The sequence below is a fragment of the Anopheles funestus genome, chromosome 2RL, assembly GCF_943734845.2.
Source record: "Anopheles funestus chromosome 2RL, idAnoFuneDA-416_04, whole genome shotgun sequence".
Lineage (NCBI taxonomy): Eukaryota > Metazoa > Arthropoda > Insecta > Diptera > Culicidae > Anopheles > Anopheles funestus.
The window spans coordinates 46,033,309-46,051,847 of record NC_064598.1 but is presented as its reverse complement, the minus strand read 5'-3'; the positions used below and the strand labels follow the sequence as shown (position 1 = coordinate 46,051,847).

The window sequence follows — 18,539 nt, the reverse complement described above, 5'->3', positions numbered from 1 at the left end:
ATGAGCAATGGAGCAATTCTTTGTTTAAAAGATTTAAAGAATTTTTTTCAGCTAATTTTAAGATTAATTACATAATTTGTATATAATACCACTAATTTTAAAAAGGCGTATATTGATGTTTATACTTCAAATAAATAATATTTTTTGCATAGCCCAAGGTCGTCTAGAATGTGAATAAATGTCCTTTTAAAAGAACTCATTCTAGCTCGATCTCCTCATTACAGAATTCGACCACCTTTGTCTAATAAAACTAATAAATGAACTTGAGAAAACGCACAACTCTCGGTGGATACAATCCAATGAAACATTCTCGAGTTTCCCCTCCCAAAAAATGGAGGCGATGTTTTTTTCTTCTTCTCCGCCATTCAGTGCGTAAACAAGAGCTTTCGATGAATTTCAGTTGCATATTCAACGCACTTTGCCAGACGATCTACCCCAAGGTTTCAAAAGCTTCCCCAGCTTTTCCTGTTGATTCCACACACATATACATAAACAGCAACGGGCGGAAGAGATGCTGATACACGATACAGGTTCGGTCGGTTCTCGGCTGTGTTCCGTCCATGAACGGTGCGACATCGTGCGGCATTCAATCCGTGACCATCGGACCAACCGGACGTGTCCGTGTTCTCCGGGTGCCGTGCCGTTTTAGTGTTGTTGGAAAAACCCCGAACTTAATCAAGATTCAAACAAAACTCTCTCGGAACCGCAAAAACCGGGTGCTAATTTGCACTCTGCCGCCCGGACATACGCGCGGTAAAGATTATTTCGTGCGCGAAGTAACCCGGACCGTCGCACCGTACGTTCGCCCTCCCCCGCCCCGGGTTGGTTTTGTGTGCGGTTGTGTAAATAATCAAAATTTACTACGTGTTCCATGCCACAGTGTTACACATAGGTGAGTGGTGAGTGGGTGATTTTGTTTGCGTTCTTCCGTGCCTGGCCGTCCGGTGGAAAGATAGTGCCTAGAGTGCCAACGATCAACGGGCCCGACCAAAGCCAAAACATTTAAGTTGTTGAGTCGTCTAAACCGACCCCGCCGCCCGGACCCCGGTTGTTTTGGTACGATCATTCAATCGTACCGGACATTTTGGGCTACTCGAAACTATTCGTCCAAAAAGATCTCATTACGCGATTGGGGTATCGAATGATCGCGCTCGTGTGTCTATTCTTGGGTTTTTGCAAATAAATACAATCTCTGTTCTGTGGCGGATTTCTGTAGAGCATCACGGCCATCGAAACCCGAACCCGGGGGAGTGAGATTTTTGCGCGTCTCCACCCGTCCTCCCTTTGTGAAAGATAAATATTTTCTGTGCAAACTGTCCGAAACCGGGCGCGTGTGTTCTGGCTTTTTTTGTTGCTGTTGTTGTACGATACATCGACCATCGATCGATCGGGCCTGGCTTAATGGATGCTCCCGGTATAGCATGGCAATTGCGTGGCATGCATGTTGCCAAATAAAAAGCAAGTGTACCGTCAAGAAATAATGCTGGATCAATTCAAACCGGAAAGATAAATATGCAAAACGGTATCGGCAACGATCGTTGCGAAACCTCGGTACGACGGATGATGAAAGCTGTGCGATAGAAATCTGTAGAACCCGTGAGGGTAGCGATAGAAATAGATTTAGAAATAGAAAGGATACACTTGTTGCTAATTGGAGACAGTGACCGAGGGAAAAAATGATTTATCAGTAGTACTCGTGAAATACTTATTAAAAGTTCCAATAATATCTTTGTACATAAAAGATAACACAAAAAAAAACAAAAGAAAAAAAACTGTATCATAAATATTGCGGTGTTCATTCACATAACAAAAGCCAACAGAAACAGGGTAAAAAGTACAATAGAGAGAAAAAAAAATACTAACAAAAAGGCAAAAACTTTAACGAGTGTTAGTTGGATGCAATTATTTTAGTGTAAAGTTTAACAGTAAATATAAAAATTGTGCAAGAAAAAAAGCTGTATTTAACCCGCTAGAATGTGTGATTAAAATGGGTTTTTTGTTCTACTTTTATCACATTTTGAATACATTCCACGATCACGAAAACTCCATGCCCTAGGTGTTGTTGTTACGTTAGTGAAAATGTGTGTGTGGTGAATTGATGTGCTTCAGAATAAGAAAATAAAGGGTGTCAAACAAATCCCTGTTGGAAGGGTGCAAAACCCCCCCCCCCCCCCCCCCCTACCCACTACCAATAGAGGCAATGCCATATCCGGTCGTAGCTGGTCTAGGCCGATAGGTTCGGAAATTTCGGTTCAGTAGCAGCAGAGGAACCCGCAACCCAGTCGCCGTCTCGAGTGAGGTGCAACAATCTCGTCAACGAAAACAGGTACGCCTAGTCTTAATATTCGCTTGCCTGCTGATTCACGCAAACGTCGGTCGGCTTTGTGTGGGTATAGATTTTTCCACCAGCTTGTCTGTATATTGCTTCATGGTGCTCCTTGCCACTGATTGGAGTGTGTCCTTGAGCTTGCTCCATATTGGTAAGGATTCCAGTCGGCACGGTTTGATTACATCTTGTCCTTACATCGTCAATCCATTCGGAGACCATTCCTTCCAAACAGCCGTAATCCTACAGATTTCAACCGGTTTAGCTGCCATCGGGGATGGGAACGAATGAGACGAAAAACGAATTTACACGAGGCTGAATATTTCGCGTGGTAAAAAACATACACCTCCCAGAAGCCTACAAAGAACACATTCCAAGAAGGGTTCGCATGTCACAATGGAATCTTGTCATCCATACCGAAGGGAGCTGCAGTGAGAAATGTCAACCTAACCCATTGTCTCCAGTACACCATATGACGTCAACCGTTACTGAAGTGCGGAATAAAAAGCAACAGTTAGATGCTTTTTATAACAAAAAAAAAACAAGAACATTTCGAAATAGTTCTACAGTACGATATTATAAAAATAACAAAGCTACTCCTAATAACATGTTTCTGAACTGTGTTCGAACACAACAAACACTATCGTTTAGCATGAGCCCGTAACGCAATCTGGTAAAGCCCGAAACGGCCGGTTTGATGAATCATGGCCAAGTGCAAGTGTTTATCTTGCCCGTTCTACCCTAACCATAACCTAACCGAATGTTTTCCCCGGTTGAAACTCCTGCACCAACGTCGTCCATTGCCCTATTGCCTCGATGCGGCATGGCATGTAATTACGTCCAATAAAGTCCAAGGTAAACGGTTCGTAAACGGGATGAACCTCGACTCGCTGCTGTTCGGGTTAGTCGGTGTTTCCGAGTGCGAGGGACCATTTGAAGCGTGTGCCATCGATAAGAAATTTCCATAGCCAGGTGATAGCACACCGTCCCAAAAGGTGTGTGTTGCAATCTGTTCGAGCTTGGGAAATGCGACGTGAAGCAACCGTCAGCAAATCGACCATAGAAGCTACCCTGGCACGATTAAGCAAGTTCGGTTGTAACGGAATTCTTTATTAGGAGTTGTTTTGGGAAATGGGGGCGTTTGGTTATGAAAAAAAAATTCAAACTAGGAGCAAAGCCCCCAAAAAACGCATAATGCCTTTAATGAAAAATAGAAATGAAAAGAAAAGCAAAAAAGGGAAAAAATCCGTCCGTCCCTTTGCACCAATAGGGACTTCATTTTTTCTCTCTCTCTCAAACACCGGCATTCATCCGATCCGTTCACCTCATAGTTTGCTATTTTTAGTATGCCTTATTGATGGTAATCGATGATAGGTTTCATTTTACATATATACATACATTCGCCCGCATTGTGGTTGGTGGGTTCGTTTAGAATTTAAATTTCAAAACCACGACGGAAAACTGGGGTTTGTTGGGGTTGTATGTTGGGGGGTGGGTGAAAAGCGTACAAACGTGAACGACGCCTAACATCATCGATAAGATTGTGTTTGGTAAGGGAGGGTGTATCTTTTTTTTCTGCACCAACGTGTCGTTACCAACAGAAGGTTCTCTACCGTACGGGAAAGGTTGAGTTTTATGTAGTGATTTGTGTTTTTAATATGTTTTTTTTTCTCGTTTGTCGGATCGGTTTTCTGTTCCAAGTTTTTTTTGTTGTCCGGATGTCAGATTACGGTGCAGGAGTTAATATTTTGCGTTTTTATCTTTTGATTTTTTATCCGCTAAAGGGGAATTTACATTTTTTTGTAATTTTTGAAACACTTTTTTGTTGGAATTAAAATTTTATAATAGTTTGATATTTTTGTCATGTCTTAAATAGGTTAAATTTTTGGAATTCTTTGTTCAATTTTAATTAGAAATTTATTTTTAATAGTTAATTAAAAATTTTCCTTACTTGTTTAGTCAACTACAATCTAAGACGATTCAATGATAGAATATTGTTTCACATTCAAAAATTGTACGTCCTCTGAATGTTCCGATGTTTTTGTGCATTTGAAATTCTTCGCACAGTTCATTAAACATACCCTGGAATTTTCAAAAAAGAAAAATTTTAAAGCTTTTTTTTTGCTGCTGAAATACTGCAAACATATCTTACTGTTTTGCCTTGATCCAGATTATGCCGTACTGAGCATTAGAAAAATAGAGTAATGGTTTAGTTTCATTGTTCAACTCCAAGGACGATTGGTGTCCTTGGGCACTGGGTGTACCGAGCGTACGGAAATAACTTCCACAGAAGAACAGATCAAGCTTTTATACCGAGCAAAATGTGCTTTAAGCATAACGTTCCATTTGTAAGGGCTTTGTTCTTGGCCATGTTAGGTCGTGTAGCCCTTTAAAAGGATACCCAACGGATATGGGTGTGATGTTAATTTTCCTACCTTTTGTGTTGTACGATCGATGATGATGAGCAAAATGTTCTTTAAGTTTTTAATGCATTCAAGAAAAAAAACATTTACTAAAAGACCAAACAGTGTTTTGAATTCTTCATCTAGTTCTTAAATCATAACGATGGAGTTGATGCAAACTTTGAAGATAACAACTTATAGACGATAATTGAATGCACTGTAACATAATATGGCACAATAATGTTTAGCTTGTTGTGAAGAAGCCTTGTAGCATGAAGCACCAAAGCAAATGCAAAAGCGCAAACCAACTTTCGATGGTTAGTTTCGTCCGCTACAAGGATAACCAACATATTCTTGAGGCGCACGGACAATACCTCGAACTGCTCCGGTATTCAAGAAACGCTGTACACGACCTGTTAAGCAACTTTTCACTACACTTTTGACTTTTCTCTCATCCGCATCCTTCGGACGCATCCGTATCCTTCCATTCTCTCTTAAGGCCATATTAAGGCATGTTTTTGTTTGTTCCTTTCCTTCACACTTAAGCTTGCCATGTATTAATTTGCCAGGATAGTTTGCTTCCCTTAAGCTATCGGTTGTACTGATGGACTTCTTTAAAAAAAAGCAAACTTCTTCTTAAATTACAAATCCAAAAAAAGTGCAGCATCGTACATTAAGCTCCAGGAAGGAAAAAAATCGGAAAACAACGCTTAAACGAACGTTAAAACAGAAAAGCACCAAAACGCATCACCCAGAACTGTGTTACAGGCAGTTCAGGCAGTTCAGAGTAAAGCGGACACAGGGAAAACAACCATTATCGAAACTAAATCCATGTTCGCTTCGGTCCCGGTAGTGAAAGTTTCCCCGTTTTGTTGCAGGGCGACGCCGAGTGGTCGATCTATTGTGTTCGCTTGCCCGTTCCATCTGCCGAGGACGGTTTCGACCCATGTTTGCTGAATGGTGTAGCTTTGGCAAAGTTGTAATGAAATGATTCTCTTATTTCAGCACGACTTTCTACCAGCTTTTCGTGCAAAACCCTGTCCCACCACACACTCACACACACTAGCCACTTCCCCTTGCAAAGGATATGGTTTTGTATTTCTGAATATTCCCTGTCTATGTGCCTGTGTGTGTGTGTGTGCGAGGACACAAGACAAAATTCATCTTAAAACAATTGCAGCAAAAAGTCACATAAAGGGGTGCATGCATGGGTCCCTCTTTTACACGCTCTCTCATTCTAACCCCGGGTCAGTTATTTGTCCCCCACAATGCCCACTGACAAATGGTAGCCTTTGGTTGAGTGTCTTTGAATCGAAAGAAAGCGGCAAAGGGACATGGATTGGGAAAAAAGGACATTTCGTTTGACACTTTGCTCGAGTGGCTTCTGTGTCCGGTGTCAAAGGTGTACTTGTTAGGGCTTTTTTTGTTGCTGTTTTGTGCTGTTTTGTGCTGTGTGTGTGTGGTACTTTACACCCATTTACTACGACGTAACACAGCAAACAGTACTGCAATTACGAACGTAAAGCGAATGGTTTGTCTTTCGTAAAATGAACTCAAGGCACCGCGATAGCGATAGAGACAAATGGATGGTTCTTTGTTTGTTGCTACAAGTTGAACCCAGTGCACCCAAGGTTTGCAGTAAAGCAGCTTCATTCAGGGGGTAATGGCTGGAAACAAAGTCTAATATTTCAGATATGGCTTTGTTCCAGTAAACTACTGAACAATGGATAAAGCCAGGAACCTTGAGTAACTTATATGGACTTGATTTTTTTTATTATTTTAAATTTCTATTTTGATTAAATTTAACGTGATCTGATGAAGTGATAAAAAATAATATAAAATTTAAAAAAATATATGATATTTTATAGAAATGGAATAAATTTTATCCAATATGAATGGAGAAAAATAAAAAGTAAAAAGAAAAGCGGAGAAGAACAAAAGAAACAACTTATCTTTCTACTCATTAAATCAATAAGTGAACTGAACTTATGTGAAGCTGCTTTTGATTTCAAACAACTTAAAGATAAATATTTGCTGGAAATGGCCGGTATCGATAGGAAACTTTAAACAATGCTTCTGCAACAGACGAGCACCGTAGGACGTAAACTTCAAGTTTCGTTTGTATATGAACACTTTGCTTTCTGCACGATGAAACAGAACCGAGCAAGGCCGGCAAAGGCTACACGAAAATGGTAAAGTTTCACCCATGCTCATCAATAAAACGTTAGAAATATTGAAGTCATACAAAAACCACACTTGGAAGTTGTGGAAGAATTTGCTGCCATTGGAATGGAAGCAAACGTAACCGCAGTTAGGTGCCGGCTAAAGTCATTGCATTCCTTCGATGATCGACACCGAGTGTGGTGACATTCGATACACACTTTCCAATCCTAATCTTTAACAAACGGCCGGTGTGCTTTCCAGGTCGTAAGAGGATTTTGGGGGGCTTTGATGTTGAGAGCACAATTTGGTAAAAGCTATAACGGTTTTCGTTCCATCCCGGTGCCTTTATCGTGCAATGCAGCGAAGGAAAACGTGAAAATCGCCGAAATAGCTTTGTGAAAGAAACCGGTATGAATTTAAAAAAGGAAATAGTTTGTTGCATGAATGATTCTATTTTTATTTTTAAAACTATAATACATATACTTTTTATGTTTTTCTACTTAATGGAGTTAGAAATATTATTTTTATTATGGTAAAATTGTTAGAAGATACGTTAAAATACGGTCGGACCTGACTGATTAGGATATGATAGAAAACTAATTCGAAATTCGAAACCATGCTTATGTCTTATTCAATAGAAATGACAACCTCGTTAGCTGACATGCGATCCAACTAGGTATTGAGATTCCAAAGTACAAAAAATGCAACTAAAAAACCAACCCAACCAGTACGTTTTGACTGTACACAAATAACTGTGTTATTGGGTTCGTTACGTTTACTTTTCAACATAAATTTTACTTATCAATCAGTTCATTATCATGTTTGGGAATATTTTAAAGCCAAAGCATGCTTTAAAAATTGACAACTCGTACTTAATAAACCATTCGTTATGTGAAAAGCGAAACTCAGACTTTATAATTGAATCCACTTCTATCGGCACATGCCCTTGTCAGCAATCTGCGCTCAGCGCTTAGTAAATTTTGAAAGAGAATATTTAATGCTGCTCCTGCTACCACTGTAGCTTGGAAAAGCAAAAGCTACTGCTTGTATACACACCTAATAGAAATGAAGCCCTACCTGCCGCATGGTAGCACTCCCCTTTTTCGCGGGCCCGTTAAATGGTACAACAGTTTCCCCGTGTAGAGCAGCTTTTGAGAAAGTAGCTTGAAATTGAAATTTGTCCACTGGAAAACCCGAAGATTTATGGCATCCTATGTTAAGTGTGCTTCGGTACTGCTGTACGATTTAAGGATGGTTTTCCTCGTCGAAGGTATAGTCGATGTTTAGCAGTGTTTCGATTGGCTTTTACACTCACATTTTGAAACCGGCGTGGATGACTGGGCGCCTCCATCGCACTCCGGGCGTAAGCGTACGTCTATTGAAGCGATCCGTGACAAGTATGGCCAGCTTGAAGTGGCCAACTTTGATTGATTGATTGCCAGCGGATTTAGTGAACAATTGAATGCGATGCTCATCATCGTCGGCCCGCTGTTCCTCGATGGTTAAAATGTGCATTTCAGAAGACGAACGGACTTGTGGCGCTGGTGGCAAAATGTGGAAGCTTTACCGACAGCATCAACGTTTAGCGAATGCAGCTTGGAATGATTGATGGAATTTTGGTACAATTTATCTAGCTTGGATGGATCAATTGAGCTTTTTTTCAAAGATTTTCTTTATAAATTTGAACACTATTTATTTGAATTAAATTGAAAGAGATTGTATAAATTATCATTAATGAATTATCTAAATAAGAATAGCATAAACTTGCTCTATTTCTTATTTTAATTACACGAGAATTTGAATGGATTATGCTTTTGGGAGCTTAAATTATCATCTGTCAGAACGGCTTCATGATGTATCTCTTCTTTGAAGTTACATTTTCTCTTCTTGGCTTTATTTTGCCCCAGCCATATTGAATAGATTTACCATTTTCGCTTCTCTGCTAAATCAAACGAATGTTTTGGTAATGCTTATTTAATGTCCACGGGATTAAGCGTGATACGCTGATGTTTTATGGTATTTGGCCAAAATATATATATTTAGAAGGCGCGATTTGTTTGAAGTAATTACGAGTAACAGAATGAATTAATAATTAACTTTTTGTAACGAAGTATTTAAAATAACAACAGTTTTCGCGCTACTGTATACAAAGTAATCCTCATGGAGCGGACTGGGTGTAAAACATTCTCCCGTTAAGCCCACAAACATGTTGACATTTGAGAAAGTTAAGAATGTTGCAAAATGTATGTGTATACATCATGTAAGGATTAGTCTTGCTTTCATCCTGTTTTATTCACGGCAAAGTGCTGCAATCCTCTAACCAAACGTGAAATACGACATGGCAAACAGGACGGAAACGGAGAAGAGCAGAAAACGGAGCATCCAGTGTACATTACTCGGTATACATTCGGATAAAACATCATCTGCTTGTTTTAATGCAATCTGAGCGAGTGCACGTGCATCTGCTGGACAGTTTATCCTGCTACTGTCGGATGGGTTGATTTGAAATGTCACAATGAATGCTGGTGTTGATTTTTCAGCACTCGGATTCAGCAACGGAGAGCGAAAGCTAACCCAACTATTGTACCAATGGATTATTTCGTTTGCTGGACATGTGTTTTTTTTCTTCCCTCTCACCGGACATGCAATTATCACAAACCATTGAAATGGAAATGGCTTTTGTGTGTGTGTGTGCGTGATTTTTTTTTGTTTCGTTCTGCATAAGCAGAGTGTGTGAAAACTTCTGTGAGGAATGGACTGGTAAATTTATCTAATGAATAGTTTATTTAAAATTGACAATATTTGTGTGAAGAGTAATAAAATAAATTGGGAAATTTTGTATCTGGAGCTTTTTCAAACAAATCTTAATTATTGCAATAAAATAAAGCATATTTTGCGTTGTGGATTTAGAAGTTCTAAATCAGATTTCCGGTTTTTTCAAAACAAAATTTAACTCAAAGTACTCAGTTGTAACAAATACTTAATTTTAAACTATTTTACAACCCAAGAATAACAAAAAAACTGTAATTTCAAATTTATTCTTTTAATTCTTTCTTTGGACAGCAAATTGTTTTCAAACAACTTTATCTAACAAATTTCCGAAAGTTAACTTTCTACTTACCTCGGCAGTTTGTGTACCTTCCCTAACTGACGCTATTTATAATACGTTCAAACCCAAATGCGAATAATAATGGGCTCAATTATTTCTTGAAGAGCAAAAGTGAATCGTAAACTTTCGTAAAGCTGCCATCTTTTGAATGGCGAACCGAGTCAATGCGGATGTTTCGAAAGGGGGAAGACATCTCATCGTTAGCTATTTCATACTATCTCCCATGTCAAACCTGGTCCACGTGAAGATTGGTATCCCTTGGATTCCGTTTTCCCGCTAGGCCGGGATGAAGAAGGCCAGAAGGCCTTACAGGGTTAGTCGCTACAGATGGGAAAGAGTTACCCTAATTCTCATCCAGTTGTCTCGCCAGCTACGGTAAAGATAGGCCAATCCCTTCCCATTTCACCCGCTCGATATGGTGACGATGATGTCGATGATGGTGCTAATGGGGGTAATAACGTCCCAGGAGCATCCCGGCAACCTTTCGGTACTATCCGATCGTATGTGAGGGGGAAATTGGATCGGTTCGAATCGGTGGATAAACCCCCAATGAACGACGGTACACGACGCTGGCACGGGGTGCTTTCTTGCTGTAATATTAATGTGCTTGAAGCGTTATTGCTTTTATTCCTACATTAAGCATATTGAGTTAACGCTCAGTGGGCAGAACCGAATGCAGATTGGGGATCATTCGAGGCTGCAAAGAGCATGGGAAAGGAATGGAAAGGACGAATCCGGATCTTCTACTCCTTGGCATAGGTAGAAGAGAGACACGACGAGATGTCCTTGCGGTGTGTATGTGTGTGCCCTGCTTACTCCGTCTGCAGTCGTATCAACTTTGCATTCGCAGTTCTTTGAGAATGCCGGATGTCGTTCTCGGAAACCATAGCGGTTCCCACGGTCGCTCGATTTTCCCTTATTCCTTATTCCCAGATTCTTCGCCCTAGTTGCTCGGAAACGGCAAAAAGTCAGCCAACGTAAAATTTGTAACGTTTTTCCCATTACAAAAAAAAGAAGCTCACATCACTTTCTTCCACTGTTAAAGCTTAGAGAAAACTTCACAAAGATACCAAACGCACAAGGACAAAATTGCCTTTGGCAGAGAGAGAGAGAGAGAGAGAGAGAGAGAGAGAGAGAGAGAGAAAAACCCAGGATAATGTGGTGTTTAAAATTTCTCCACCGCTGGGTTACACACAAACACACCTTCCATTTGCCATTTTGAGTCGGCATGGGATGGGTGAATTGTAAAGGTTCACCATAGCTCGAAATTGGTACATCGTAGAAAGGACAAATTTACGTATTCTTGATGCGATTGTTAATGGGGATCCCTGTTATTCTTCCGCCCTGAAGCACCAATGAGAAGGTCTCATCTGCATATGTCGACAGACGTTGCGGCATGTGTAGATCGTTTATTTTTGGAAAGATGTCTTGGTTGGATCTTCCGCTCGAGTAAGGTGATACCAGAGCGTTTTCCCTCCGCTAACTGGTTAAGTGCAGTTTCGTGTACGATCTCGCCTGTTAGCGTTTGAAAGCAAGTACTGGTACCGCCTTTGCATATACTCGGGTCGGGTGTTTGGTGCTATCATATGAATTTGTATTATTCTTTCAACCGATTTGGCGTCTACGAGTTCAGTCAGCGGTTCTTTCTTTTCTGTTACTCCCCACACGGTTAGATGATGCTCGGTGAGTTGTTGAGCTGATTATTCGAACATCCTTTACAAGAAGTGACGTTCGGTTAGAGAATGAGACTGAAATTGATTGGTTTACAATTTTGTTGCTGAGACTGGGAAAGCAGTCAGATTATATGAATTCTACATAATGAGGTGATGAAGTTTGAGAATGAATGAATTATTATTAAATTGAATAAATACTGAGCAACATTTTCGATGCGACTATAGTTTGATGATGGTAGGAAGTTAGAACAAAAGGATACCAATGGCATTATGTTTGATTTTTACTATTAATAAAAACTATATGGTGTTCGAAAATGTTTATTTTCGAAATGTTTATTTTACTTCTTTCCACTACTTTTTCCGACGCTAATTAAGCTTCCATCCATTTTTTGATTTCATAGAATTTTTAAGAAGTGCTGATGATCGACAGTAACCGATTGTCATTGTCATTGATCTCTTCTGCGCTTAATTGCAACAGCTCATAATAGACCACACTTTACTGGTCCCACCAGACACTCAAATTGATATTATATTCATTGGCTATCGATGAAGAGGCATGGCGAGAGTATCCATACGTTCCTCGAAATGTTGGATTGTCGTAAAGGACCCACTTTTCTTGGCCAGTCAAATTTCGTTGTAAAAAAACCTTTTCGTTTTTGCTATTGGAACAGCACACAAGTAAACAAACGGCGTTCGACGTGCCTTGGCTTCAGTTGATAAGGCGTTCAATTTTCCACCTTGTAGTTCATTTGCATTACCTTTATTCCATGAAGAGTCTTTGAAATTTTTACAGGATTTTCATCGACAGTATATTCCAATAATGAACCAGAACTCACCGCAAAAAAAGTATTTTTTTGTTACAAAAGATACCATTTTGGGGCTTACAAAAACAATGACTTATCAGTTGTAGCTAAATGACCGATATTGGAAAAGAAAGCCTAATGATGACACACCAAAATAACAGTGTTTCCTGATTAAACAAGGATGTAATAAATAAATAACGAAATCTAATAATAAAACGCTACGAACTTATTGGATCTCCTTATTAATAAAGCCATTTTATGTTTGCCATTCATAACAATTTTATACGTTTATAACAGAACCCTAACTTGAATGATTTTAGAAGTTCGAATAATGATTATAAAAAATGGTCAGAAAACGATATTATAAAACTATAGCAAATTTTCAACAATAAGTTGTATGATTTAATTTAAAACCCCACGTAAATTCGATTGTCCGCTTGAAGCACCATTCAACGTTAATTGTAAAAATCTGAGTGTGTGATTAATTTGCAGCACGTCAAAACAACATGCCGCGCATAATTATTCAATTGAACGTTCATAATATCCCGAAACATGTTTTGTTTTCCGATGTAAAGCTCAAATCATAACATTACATGAAAATAAAACTTTTGCCCGGTAGCAACATTTAACAAGCTTCGGCAAATTGGATTCGGAGAAAAGAGTAAATATTTTACTGCCCCATGCGATGCATACCACGCGGTTCCGTTGCGGCTTATGCTCTGTCATGTGAAGGTTGTTCTATTGTTTCGTTCAATTTTTTATACATTCAATCCTGCTCCTATGCGTGACCTGCGATATTCCTTTTCGTTTTTGTTTACCACATCGTAACCGAGAGAAAATTATTTCAACATTATGCCTTCCCAAAGCCCATCATGAAACTAATAAAAAACCGTTCAAACATAAGCTTTACCAACCCAAAGGCATCAAGCACCCGAGATGTAGCCCTTTTTGTTATGTTTTCTTTTTCCATTCTCAAACAACAACGTAAAAGAAAAACGAATCTCAAAATGTGCGAAAATATTGAACTCAGGTTATCGTGGCACAGCGGGTCGGCAATAACTCAATTGCCGATGACGCGGAAGCTTAAACGCTACTCTCGCGCCATCCTAATAGATATTTTATTATCGCACGCGCCAAAGTTTTCGGACTTTGGATTAGGTCAGAATCTTCCCGTCCACTGTGCGCTGGGATTGATTTTGTTGTTCGTGCATTTTTTGTTGCTCTGCACACAAAAAGGTTACTGAATTTCACTCTCACTCTCTACGGTTTTGTCGATCCAATCCAAAATTCCTTATGTGCCGATGGCATAGAAGCAATTCCCAGCAGGTGACAAAACTTTTGTCGTCGAAAAACGATTAAAGTGACCCTAAGTGGTACACCCCGACCTGTCGAAGCGCGTTCGTGGATAGCTTCGTGGAAGGTTGGACTGGACTGACGGAGGAGTCGATAAAACATTACGCTACAAGGCCAATTCGTAGCGACACGTAGGGAACGATAAACTCCCGGTCGCGGAGAGCAATGGTGTGGCAGCGAGTGCAATAAATTTATAATCTGAGCCGTTCCGTGGCATTGTCCGGTAGCAACGGTGGCAACATCGAAAAGTGGCTAGGCGACTGAGTCTCGTACTCTGCGTCACGATGCGACAGCACGATGCGGAGATCTACGGGTCGTGTCAAAAATTTCGATTAGCGCTTACGCTGGACGAAAATCCTGGAAAGCGCCCGTGGAAAACAGCCGGAATACATCATTGTATTTAACTTCGCTTGCTCGTGGATTAAATCTTGGGTTTTTGCGGCACAGAACGGCGAAAGAACAATTATTTATAGCTTTCACTGGTCCACTGGTGCCGGTGGAACCGGGCAGTGATGGCTAGCGAAGATGTGGAAATAATTTATGTTTGTCTCGCTCGGCACCCATCGATGTCTGTGTCCGTATGTTCTGGCGCGTTCCGACAGAAAGAAAGCAAATCGTTCGGGGGCCAATTTTAGTGCGACATGTTGAGAATATTTTTGGGTGACACCAGTCGGCAGTGAAACATTCCTGCTGAGTGATTAATTTCTCTCACGTAGTGATTCAAATTAAATTTGTTATCCTTGTTTCGATGCGTACCGAAGCCTACCGAAAAGCTAAAGCAAACAGGCCGCTGGGTGCAAAACATAAAGGAGAAACATAATGGGGTTGGGAATAATTTTCAAGAGCACTAACACGCTCACCAGCTGCCACTACTTGCCATTGGTATGTTTACAGTGTGTTGTGTTAATTTTTGCGGACAAATGCTTTGCTGCAGACACCTATCAGTCGGAAAGGTTAGAGCAGATCGATTTGTTGACTTAATAGGAAGTTCGCCTTGTACGTTTATTCAAGGCCATCGAGTGGCTGCTATCAAATACAATTTCTTTCGTGACCTTTTCTCTACCAACACGTTTGGCAACACTCCCAAAGCTCTGGGCAGCTTTCCAATCAGCTTAAGGCGAAGCGTAGTGAGCTAATACCCTTTAAATGGAATGCCGGTCAGTAATCGTACCATTTTCTTCGAATGGATGAGAAGAGCCGTGGCAACATTAAGCATTGCTTATCACAAAAAAAAAACAAACATACGCACACAAACAAGGAAACACAAACCAAGGTAAATAGTGGTGCGGTTGTTTACAGAAATGATAAAACAAATCCCTCCCTCTTTGGTTGGATTGTCGTTGTGGTCGCGGGTTTTGTTCAAAAAAAAAAAGTGTCACCAAAATCGATTCCAATCAAAAGCTCACCCGCCCATCCATGTCTCTTGCCTTGTCAATCAGAAGTCACGTTTATCTGCCATCAAATGAATCCCGGAATGGTTGTAACGTCAATTTTCATTCGTCATCAATTTATTCGAGCTTATTATTAAAATGCAAACACCTGCTAACTTGGTGGCGTTTGTTCGGAGCAGAAGGATGGATGGTAGTGAAGCGGAAACGGTTGATATTTGATTCTATAAAACCGATTGAATGTACGGTGTGAACGGCAACTCGCGCGGCCAGTGTAAGCTGTGATTATGAGTATTTGTATTTTGACTTAATGTGACATGTTGATTATAGATCGGTAGGATTATGTTGAGCTCATTAATTTTGTTGACATTTCAAGCGTAATGCAGCAAGCGGTTAATATGACGCGGTTAATATATCGGTGATAAATCACTTGTAGAGGATTTTTATTCTGCTTTTTTTTAAATAATCGATGCTGATGGAAAGCAATTTAATTAACTAAAATCACTAAAACTCGTGAATATTCATCTATGTTGAAAGTTTTCACGAGATTCTTTATGTACGTATCGAGTGTATCTTGTCTGAAAAGCTTTTCATTCTCAAAGTATCCTCAAGAGTATTCTCAAACATCAACTCTCCTTTATAAAATATATCATTGGAAGAAATTTTCTAGCGACAAGTTAAAATTTGATTCTTTTTTAAGCATACAATTACTTCAGTTTTCTGCTTAGTTAACAATCGATACATTTTCGTAGGCTTTGTGGAGCGTTGGCTTAAAAATTTGCCGAGCACGTAACCATCCTCAACTGCATCCCTGCTTGGATGTTGACACAAACGGATAAGCTTCATCACCAATCTGACACGTGCCTTTTGTTTTTGTGTAGTATGCAAAGATGTTTCGGATGAAGCAATTTCGTTAATGTCGTTACAATGATGATTGAGCTTGTACTTTATATCTTGAGCTTAAACCTTAAATAAATCAATTCATTTTGTATTCAAATATGTTGGTAAATTTACAATTAGTAGTAGAAGTAATTTATTTAGGAATTCAAATATTATTTTAACAACTTATATTTTTAGCAATCGGTTCACCCAGTGTGCTTTCCTCGTTAACTTTTTCTAATTAGAGTTTGCTGAGTTTTATTATGATACTTTTACAGTATATCAGACGAAAGTTGGTAAAGACCAATGTAAATCCGAGGGACTATTGATTAGCAAAATTGAAATAGAAAAGGAAGTAAATTGCCAAACATAAAACGAACCGGAAACAGCGATTTATAAAATAAAAAACATAAAATTTTCTGTTTTAAGATATATGAGATGATAGGAGATACACAAAGAGAAGATAAGCCATAAGCATGGAAAAGACTAAAAATAACCTGGAAGCAAAGGAATGGTAAGGATATTAAAGAAATGATTAAATTCATGAAAAAAGCAGAAATATCTAAGGGTTAAGATATTATCCCTTAGATATAGGGTTAGCAGAATATAAAGAGTGAGAAAACTAACAGAAAATAACCTGAACCTAAACCTGAACGGAAGGTTATAAAAAGAAACAAAATGTCAAGCAAGCAACAACAGAAAAACAAACATTGAACAAGTGTCGATCGCCGAAAGATGGAGTATGCCTCTAAATATGTGAACTTAGTTTAGAATATCGAAACGCGCTAAAGAAAGATATGAATATAAAAACTACCACGAGAACAATAAACAGAAGAATTAATCGTTTACATGACTAATATGAGAAAAAATCACAAAAAACACGAGAAATTTCAAAGTTATATAAAATATTTAACCTAACTCCAAACCAAGGAAGTAATTTAACAAATAAATACTAATAAATAACATAAAATCATGCTAGTTTTAACTATACGGATTTATTTAACTACTATTTTGTTGTATTTATTGTGAATTTGAATGATAAAGAAAGTATCACTTTATTGCTTTTTGCCGCTAATTATTTCGAAGCAGTTCTAAATGCTGGCTACTATCACAGTATTCATTGTTTACGTCGCATGACTTAATTGTATCATATTTCAAAGTGTAACAAAACAGTGGACTCCATGTTTATTTATGAAGTCACGACAATTTCCATTAGCCTCAATGTCAATAGATCACACTGAAAAGCTCACCAAGATAAACCGCCTCATTATATCCTTTGAATAAAGCAGTAAACCAAAACTACAAAAAAAAGAAGATAAACCCATCAGTTCCATTTGTAACCCTTCGGCGCTGATTGTTAAATTCCAAGCCATCCCGACGAATGAATGAGAAACCAACTTTCCTCCGATCTAATCAAATCAGAAAACCTTCATTTCACTTTTACTGACACGTTGCGGATTCCGAACCGTTATGAACTTGCACATTGTGCCGCAACGTTAAAAGTACTCACCAGGGTTTATTAAGGTTTCGTTAAGGGGAACGATACGGTAAAGGAACAAGTAATAAAAAAAATCCCAACTCAATGGAAAGGAAAATGCTTAAAGGTCATAATGGCGAGTAATGGAACGAGTGGTTAGGAATCATTATTTTCCTTCCATTACCCACCATGTTTATGCATCGGTACAAAGGGCAAGCATGTGTTTAACAACGGCGATAAAATAAAACTAGAAAACAAACGTTCCACGTAAAATGGAAATTTGATGCGTTCTTTCAAATCTTCAACGTCGTGTTCTCTTTCGGGCGGGAAAAAGAACCAGTTTAAGAACAATCCCGACTGAATATTTGTCATCAATACTTAAATGGTCTGTTTTAGTAACCTTTTTCGCCGGATGTAGTTAATTTTTCGGTGGAAATTCGATTGCCCGTTAATGCTTCCGTTAGTGTACCGTTCGTGCGTACCGAAAAATCTCCATCGGGAAAATCGGACCTCCATCGCTCTTCGGCACGTGTTTTTCGGAGGTTTATTTTACGCTGTTGACTAGCGTCCCTGGGGACGAATTCCATTTCCAGCAGTGAGGCAGCAACCAAACAGCAGCCTCAAATTTGATTTTGGCCCACAAAAACACCCCGTACCGAATGCTCGGGAGAAATAAAACGTAACGAAACCAAATGTCAGACCATTCCCTTCGACGTAATAGATCGATGTGTTTGCGTGCCGTATACCGGATGTGCAAACCGAAACCGAAATCGATAGGTGAACCCGGTTCGAAAGCCTTTCAACGGGTCCGGGCTGATCGTCAATCGGGAGCGGAAATTAATTTCCAAATAGCTCCACTTGCAACGCCCATACCAGTCTCATGGGAGATGGGGTGTGGGACAGGGGAAGGAAAGAGGAAACGAGTGTACATTTCGGTCAGGTGGGTCCTGAGTGGATTGGAACTAA

At 39.4% G+C, this 18,539-nt stretch overlaps 1 protein-coding gene across 2 annotated transcripts in view; it reads left to right on the top strand.

Moving 5' to 3' along the window:
* The first annotated feature begins 2,086 nt into the window (after positions 1 to 2,086).
* LOC125765400 (adenylate cyclase type 6) overlaps positions 2,087 to 18,539 on the top strand; it is an 87,493-nt gene continuing 71,040 nt past the window's right edge. For both annotated transcript variants that reach the window (XM_049430462.1, XM_049430461.1), the window contains exon 1: positions 2,087 to 2,326. The gene's annotated coding sequence lies outside the window, so the exon portion shown is untranslated. The remainder of the gene's footprint in view (positions 2,327 to 18,539) is intronic.